The sequence below is a fragment of the Notolepis coatsorum genome (assembly GCF_963971535.1).
Source record: "Notolepis coatsorum genome assembly, chromosome: 1".
In the NCBI taxonomy this organism is placed as follows: Eukaryota; Metazoa; Chordata; class Actinopteri; order Aulopiformes; family Paralepididae; genus Notolepis; species Notolepis coatsorum.
In genome coordinates this window covers 57,698,053-57,707,007 of record NC_140165.1, presented here as the reverse complement: position 1 = coordinate 57,707,007, position 8,955 = coordinate 57,698,053, and the positions used below count along the sequence as shown (strand labels likewise).

The 8,955-nt window shown below is 39.5% G+C and overlaps 1 protein-coding gene across 4 annotated transcripts in view; it reads left to right on the top strand.

Moving 5' to 3' along the window:
- The window catches only part of LOC311238407 (ATP-dependent RNA helicase DDX3X-like), a 126,036-nt gene that overhangs the window by 75,625 nt on the left and 41,456 nt on the right, over positions 1 to 8,955 (top strand). The window lies entirely within an intron of this gene.

Here is an 8,955-nt window from a genome sequence, read left to right as displayed (position 1 = left end):
ACACACACACACACACACACACACACATACACACACATACACACACACACATTGTGTTTGACACTTCTGCTGAAAGTGCTGAAAAAAGTCAGGTAAAACTGTCTATAGTTTTGTCTTTTCACAACACAACTGCTCTTTTAAGTTTAAGTTAAGTTTATTTGCACATATAAATAGAAATAAGAAGTTAAAACATTGTGCAGGAGAGGTTAAAACCTTTCATATGAAGATACCTCCCCTTAACACATTGGCCGCCATGCATTGTACCCATCCTTGGGCCCAGTCTGCCAGTGCTGTAACCCTATGGAGATGTTTACCTTCTTTGCAGGGCTATAACCTTTTTAATATTATAGCTATATCGACATTACTATGGCTCATTCAACATTGGGTATCTTTTGTATTTAATTTTTTTATTATTTTTTAAACAAACACATAAACAAACATGACAACACACGATAAGATATACACGCATTAGTTGTCAGTGCACATCCAATGAAATCACATTTTAGTTAATTGTCTTATATAGGATATACCCCTAATACCTGTTATCTAAAAACCTACACACATATGCTCCAACTCGTACCCCCCCCTTCCGGACCCCCCATTGGATAATCCATCCATTTTCCCTCGCTCCTAACCAGACATTACCATTATATGCTAGCTTTTATTTTCTCCACCACTTCTAACCACAATTTAATTTTGGATTCATTGAGACCCAAAATTCTAGCTGTAGATATTTCTTGATAGATCACATCGAGATATGTAATAATCCAGACCTATAAATAAATTTGATTTGATTTGATTTGTGATGCTATCAGCTTTTTAGCCACTGTGATACCCGATAAAACCAATCTCTTTAGCTGTGGATGTACTGCACACTCAAAAACATCATTCAGCAGTAGTACAGAGGGGTGTACATGTATATTCCAATTTAAGAGGTTTGATAGTTGCTGGGTCACCTCTTTCCAGAATATCTTAACTGGTGGGCAGTCCCAGTACATGTGCATAAATGTCCCCTCGTCCCCATTTGTACATAAGGAGCATTTGGAGTCTTGTATAAGACCCATTTTTTTCAGTCTTATAGGAGTCAAGTATGTCCTGTGAATATAGTTAAGATTGATTTGTTGATGGTCCGGGTTCCTTGATGTGAATCGAATATTTGCCCAGGCTTCTTGCCAATCAAAATCACTTTCCAGGTCTGGTATATCCCTCCTCCAGACGGAGTCTAGGTGGAGGGTTTCATATGAGGACGTTAGTAATTGATCATAAAAATCTGAAACAAAACCTCTTGATGTCTCTCTTTCATAGAAGAATTTGTGGTATCTGTGGTGTACAATTGGTATATTTAATGGAACACCGTGAGCCTTCAAACATGCCAATAGCTGTGCGTAAAAGTAATATGTGGACTTGGCGAGATTAAATTGTTTGCGTATTTCATTGAAACTACAAAAACCCTGTTTATTGAAGACGTCTTCTAATGAGTGTATGCCTTGCTTTTCCCATCTAGGGAATCGTATAGGTTGTTTTTCTATCCAGAGTGCATTGTTATTGAATAAGGGAGTATGATTATGCCATTTATGTAGGGTAGAATGTTTTTTTTTGTGTTTCGCGCCATATCCGGATCGCATGAGTGATTATGGGGCCAAATTTCCGTTCGCATTGCTTAATTGGTAATTTGGTGTATACTATGCCCTTCAGCTTATGTGGAGCTACTATATTTTCTTCTAAATTTCTCCAGGATACTAATGCTTGGGGATCAAACCATGTTGTTAGTGGTCTTAAAGTGTACGCCTTAAAGTAGTGGTAGAAATCTGGAAATGCCATACCTCCGTCTGCTTTGTTTCTGTGTGGTGGATCTTTTTATACGTGGTGGTTTGTTATTCCAAATACATTTTTATGTGGAGGAGTGTAATTCTTTCCAGTAACCCTTTGGAGGGGGTAACGGTAGCATTGAACTGAAGAATTTGATTCTAGGTAGGACGTCCATCTTGATTATTGATATACGTGCCTGTAATGAGTTTTTAAGTTTCGACCACCTGACAAGGTCGTATTTGATTTTGTTTTGGATTTTTATGTAATTGTGCTTCACCTAGAGCTGCCGCGGTATTGATGTTTTCCTTACCGCACAAATTTGCGAAATATTTCCTACCGCCGCGGTTATTACCGCACACACACACACACAAAAAAAGTTTGAATGCATTTTTTTTGTAGTCTACTCTTTATAGCATATAGCCTGCCTCTAGTCTAAATGTCTATCTTTAGAGGATGACTTTGCAGCATGAATATTGTTTGGGATTCGGCAAGCACGCATTCGTTAAAAGTGAAACACGGATTCGAAGTATCCCCTCTGTGTCGCGGGCAGGTGTGGTAGCGGCGCGCCCGCCGGTTACCCCCCGACCCTTTCTTCTTCTTATTATTATTATAATGTTACTACTTATGATTACAAAGGCATTCGTTTTGTGGCATTACGTTATATAGTTGCACGTTCGTATTTACCGGACCATAGCAAGGCAAGCGTTACTCAATTCATATCTCAGTTCCTTTCTTTGCTCAGAGCGTGCAGAGTTGTACCCATTCTGCGGTCTGTTAATAAAGTTTTCAATCAGACAAGTGTATAGAACGAAGGGCTTTTATTATAACATTTCGTTGCAGTAAAATCATTATGCCTCGTTCCCTGAGGAGCGACGGTACGTCGGTAATCCACTCCGGTCTCCGGTGGGAGCTAACGTATATTAGCCGTGTTGTGGCTGAGATTCAGGAAGTAAAAGCACTGCAAGACGATCCAACGTGGACGCGTCTCTCTTCTGACCAATCAGTGGTCTGCAATGTTTCACATGACTTTTCTGGTACCCAATAGGGTCGCTTGGAACCTCGATAGAGGAGTAGGGTATATCTGCAGAGCCGCAAGCCCAACGAGAGAAGGGTACTTTATTATTATAAAAAAAAAACAGCTGTGACGCGGTATTCAGCCTACTCTTGCGGTGGGCGTGATGTAACAGCGATACCGCGGTAATGCGGTAATCGCGGCAGCTCTAGCTTCACCGTTTGGCTTATGGTGGGGAATATCTCAACTCCCAAACATCTAAATTGTTTTACCATCTGTATCTCTTTTGGGAGGGTTATGTTTCTTTTTGCAGGGGCGTTAAGTGGGAGGAAGGCCGACTTCGGCCAATTTATCCTAAATCCCGATAGATCTCCAAAGTCCTCAATCAGCTTGAGAAGATGAGGCAATGCTGTGTTGGGGTTTTGCATGAACAGTATTACGTCGTCCGCATATAAACTAATTTTGTGTTGTGTGCCCTTGATTATGATTGGTTCTATGGATTGGAATTGTCTTATATATTGTGCTAAAGGCTTTAATGATAGATCGAATAGTCCGGGACTAAGAGGGCAACCCTGTCTGGCTGAGCGTGATACCGGAAAGATTTTGGAGATGATTGTACCTGTTGTAATCATGGCCGATGGGTCTTTGTATAATACTTTAATCATATCGATGAATCCTTTTCCTAACCCCATCCTTTCTAATACTGCCCATAGATACGACCATTCCAACCTGTCAAAAGCTTTCATTGCATCCAGGGACAGTATCGCCTTAGGTGTGTTGTCTTCCTTATTGGCATCTAGTACGTGTAGTAATCGTCTTATGTTATCGGTGATCAAGCGACCTCTTATGAATCCAGTTTGGTCCGGGTGAATTAAAGATGTCATATGCTTTTGTAGTCTGATGGCTAATACCTTAGAGTACAGTTTGATATCTGTTCCGAGGAGGCTTAAAGGTCTATAACTACCGCACTCGGTGGGGTCTTTGTCTTTTTTAAGGAGGACTGTTATGAGTGCAATATTGTCATTCTTATGGAAGTTCCCCTCCTTAACTGAGTATAAAATCATATTTAGTAATAAGGGTCCAATTATGTCCCAACAAGAGAGGTACATTTCTGGTGGGATACCGTCTCTTCCAGGAGCCCTACCACTTTGCATTTCAGATATGGCCTCCCTAAGTTCATCTAGTGTGATCGGTGTTTCTAACTGTTTAGCGTCATCCTCTGAAAGTTTAGGGAGAATAATTTGATTAAGATATGTGTCCATTTTGTTTTGATCGAAGGTCGTTTCTGATTTATATAAGTCGGAGTAGAATTCTTTGAATGTATCATTTATTTGTTCAGGGTCTGTTTCAAGTACTTGTTGTGCTCTAATGGTAGTTATATCTGCAAATTTTGCATTCATTCTTAATCGCATGGCTAATAGGTGACTAGGTTTAGAACCTTGGGAGTACTGCTGTTGTCTTGTGCTACGTATTTGTATTTCCGATTGTTGTCTGTATATGGCATTGATCTCTTTTTTTAGTACCTTAACTTGATTTTCTAGTCGAGTTGAGTTGTTGTATTTTAAAGAATTAAATAACGTTGAGTAAAGCGTTTCCAGCTCAGCCAGTTTTGTGCATTGATTCTTGCGCATTTTGGAGGAAAAGCTATCGGTGAAATCTTTGATCATTCCCTTTACCGACATCCATATTATTCTGGGGTCTTGCACCGAGTTTGCATTCTCCCGTAGGAATACTATAAGAGCTTCTTTGAGTTGTGTAATGAATTCCTTGTTATTAAGCAGCATCGAGTTAAATCGCCATCTTGGGGCTCGGGAAGATAGTATACCAAATGTTCCTTTTACGAGTAAATAACAGTGATCTGATAGTGCGTTGGGTATCATTTCCACTTCATAATTATCAAATAGTCTCGGGGATGCAAAGACAATCTATTCTGGATAATGTGTTATGTCTCGCAGATCGACAAGAGTACTTTCGGGTCGTGGGATTAAGTGATCGCCATAAGTCATTTACACCTGTAATCTTCGACCAATCCTTTAATGCATTAGATGAATTATTTTGTTCGCTGGAAAAGGCGAGGTAAGATTTGTCCATCCTTGGATTCCAAATGGCATTAAAATCCGCACCTATTATAAATGAGTAATCGGGAATGTCTAACATTGCATTGGTTAGTGTAGTGAAGAAACCCTCTTCGTACAAATTTGGGGCGTATACCGCTACCAACGCTATTTTCCTGTTCTTGTGTACAATCTTAGCTATAGTTATCCGACCTTCTACATCAGACCATACTCCCTTTAATTCAATATTCAACTTACGTTTAACGACTATGGCTACACCCAGAGTTCTCGTACCAATAGAAGAGTGACTAATATTATGATATGTGTTGTCCGCTAACTTATCTACCGGTATGTCTTTCTCTAGAATGTGCGTTTCGCTTAGCAGAGCAATGTCCACCTGTTCTTTTTTCATCAGTGTGAGCACGCTTTTGCGTTTGAGTTGGTTATTTATTCCCCCGGTGTTCCAGATCATTATATTCAAACTAGCCATAATCTATACATGTTGTAGTGTAGTTTTTGGTAATGCTTCTGGAGTGCGAGGCAACAATAGATATACATCCAACTAGTGAGGTCCCGTTGAGAGCTTAAAAACATACATGTATACAAATAAAAATCCCCTTCCCTCCCCTCCCACCGAGAGTCGTACAGGATTGTGTTCCATGAACACAACCTTTGCGTATGACTCCCTCCTTTAAACCACCGGATATCCCAGAATGATCCAATTATCCTTAACATTCCTATGTATACCATAGGATCTAACACTCTAAATTCTACCATAAGTAGAATGTCAACTGTGGCTTGGCCACTTTCCCGTTAAATAAAAATTAAAATAAGATAAAACTAAAAATAAGCTTCAATTATCATGCCATAATCACTTACATTTTATATGAACTTGTGTAATTTATAGTAACCCATGAATAATATGGAGGTATTGAACTGAAGAGAGAGCCTCAATAAATCAGAGAAAACGGATGAAAAAAACAAGTAAAAGGAAGAGAACATTAACTTAGATCTTAAAAGAGCTTTGCTATGCTTAAACATCTAAAGTATAAATTGGAGAAGTAGTGGAAATATTTCCAATTAATAAAAAGCAGTTTTTAAATACATATATGCAGCATTTCCCCTGGCCAGGGGTGGGCGATGATCCGTTGTGAAGAATGTTATTCCAGCCGGCCGCTGCTGTGATGGTTCTGTGGTTCTGCAGCTAGATGCTGTTGGTTATTCCCCCGAAGGGCTTCTGGTAGTATGTCTCATAGATATCTATGGTATGTCTGGCCACGTATTGCTGTTATTCCAGAATGTTCCCTATATCAAAGAATGTTTTAGATGTTCTAGATTATTCCAATATGTCGTTTTTACAGTGTTCGAATGTTCCAGTATGTTCTGGAGTGTTGTTAGAATTCCATACTCTTAAAATAAGGATCACTTCAACGCCATGTTCATCTTCTCTGTATCGTTCCAATTTTGAATCCAATATGTCCGCAATAATAGAAGCCCAACGGGGAAAACATTCAATAACTCTGAGCTTGTAGGTCTCTCTGTCCCAAATCATCGGTTCATTAAAGTTTATACTATATGGTGTCCATGCATAACAGAGATTAAAAGGCCATTTATACACTATCCTGCGTGTTGTGCTGCCATGTATTTGGCTGCATCTTCAGGCGAGTTGAGGAAAACCCTTGCTCCTTGTTTATCGACGATGCGAAGTATTGCAGGGTACCGTACTTTTCGGACTATAAGCCGCGGCTTTTCCCCCCATTTTTCGACCCTGCGGCTTATATAACGGTGCGGCTTATATGTGACTCGACATGACCAAACCCGAAAATGTAAAAATCTAAATATTGCTTTTTTGACTGCATTGAAATGTTATTTATCTGTTCCCTTATTTGCTAAACTTAATACAACTTGTAAATGAGTTAATTCTTGTTATTTGTCCGACAGTATTGTGTCCCAATGCTAATTACATATGGTAATTAAACATTAAAACACCTGCGGCTTATAGTCCAGTGCGGCTTATATATGTACACATCATTCAATTTAGCTGCTGCGGCTTATAGTCAGGTGCGGCTTATAGTGCGAAAAGTACGGTATATTAATAGGGGTCTGTATTTCTCCATATAGAGTTGAGACATCACCGTCTTGAACTTGGCTCGCAGGTCCACCACCTCACGACAATAATCTTCAAAACAGTGTATTGATATATCCTTGTATTTCAGATTGCCTTTCATCCTGCGAGTTTCACGAATAATCATTTCTTTTATTCTGACTTGGCGCAGGGTAACCAATATCACTCTGGGTCTAACGTTATTGTCACTGGATCGGGTCCCCAATCTGTAGCACTGCTCCACCTCGGGTACTTTAGGAAGGATCGCTGGTCCCAAGATTTTCTGTAATTCTGTCGCAAACTCTTCAGGGTGTGCGCAGCTCACCGACTCATCCAGACTGACTATACGAATATTCAGCTTGCGTCTTTGATATTCCATCTCGAATATTTTGGCTTTCTGTTCTTCATTGATTCGCTTAAGCTCCATCGTTATATCGTTGAGCTGCGTCTTGAGTTCTTTGTAGTTTCCCTTCATCTCAGCAGTTAGGTTAACGTTGATATCATCTACGTCTTTGTAGATCCGAACGAAATTTTGTTGGTGGTCTTCCAGACCTGTTTCCAGTGCCGCGGTGCGCTTAATATGTGCTTCGGCGTCCACTCTTAGCGCTTCTATTTTGCATTCGATAGATTCTTTGATAGCATCTACTTTTTGGGTTATTGTCTTCTCCATTGTCTCCATTGTCTTCTCCATTTTTTTCGTTTCATTTTTCATTTCCCGGATGATATATTCGGTGTCTGCGGAGGTATTTGTAGGGGTTGAACTTGAGGCGGCCACTATCACGTCTATATTCTCTGCTATTTGCCGCACGTATCCTGCTTCCATAGGCGAGTCCTCTGCGACTGGTTTTGCACTCGTTTTATCTCTCTTTTGTGACATCTCGATTCTTTTGGTCAATATAGTTAGTTGATAATCTCAGTTGATATATGCGTCAAGTTTTAAACGCATTGATGGTTTATAAATATGTTTTTAAAACTAAACGAAAAAATAACGGGTGAGCAGCTGTGTCACATGCGACTTACTCCATTCTAACGTTAAACCGAAAGTATCTATCGTTCCGGATGTGGGAACATTATATTTTTTCATTCATACATTGTCGTGTTAATACCATCGTGAATATAAGTATGTTTTTAAGCTTTTCTGCAGTAATTCCTAAAACGCGAGTTATAGGCCCTGACGCATATGATAGATTATCGATTGGTGTTTCTTTCCTATTATGGCTGACCCCTATTAGTCGATTAGTCGACTAATCGGTCGAAAGGAGCCGTAGTCGACTGGCTAACCCCTCTTAGTCTAATATAAAAAATAAAATAAAAATCTATAATTTTTTTAGTTTTTGTTTTTATCATTCTTTCCAAAAGAAAAGAGGCCTAGAAGCGTGGCTAATGCTAATGGCACGCATACCAGAGGCTAACTGCCTACGAAAACAGGCACAGAGGCACTGAAAGAGGATTTCACCCATCTAATGAACACACTAGACTAGACAAATATTAAGATGTATCCATCAGTGGACCAATTGCATGCTTTTGCAGAGGACAAGAAGCCTTCAGTCGACTCCTTCAGACATTAAGCACCCCCCACAGCCCAAATGGAATGATACAATAAAAAAATATATATATATAATAAAAAAAAAAAACTTTTTTTTGTCGACCAATAGTCGACTAACGGCACATTTTGGCCAATCATAGTCGACCATCCAAATCCTTAGTCGGGGACAGCCCTATTTCCTATACACGTTTTATCAAAAAATTCAAATGTATATGATCGGTATTAGGGCTGCAACTAATGACTATTTTTTTATTACTAATCAAAAAACAATTATATATAAAAATAAATTGTTTTTTTTCTTTTTCTTTTACCACCCATCTTTGTGAAAGTGGCTTCTCAGCTCTGTTCCAGCTGAAGACGGAGCAGAGGAACAGATTGGACATTGAGCATGACCTCAGAGTTGCTTTGAGACTCTTGTCAGGACCAAACA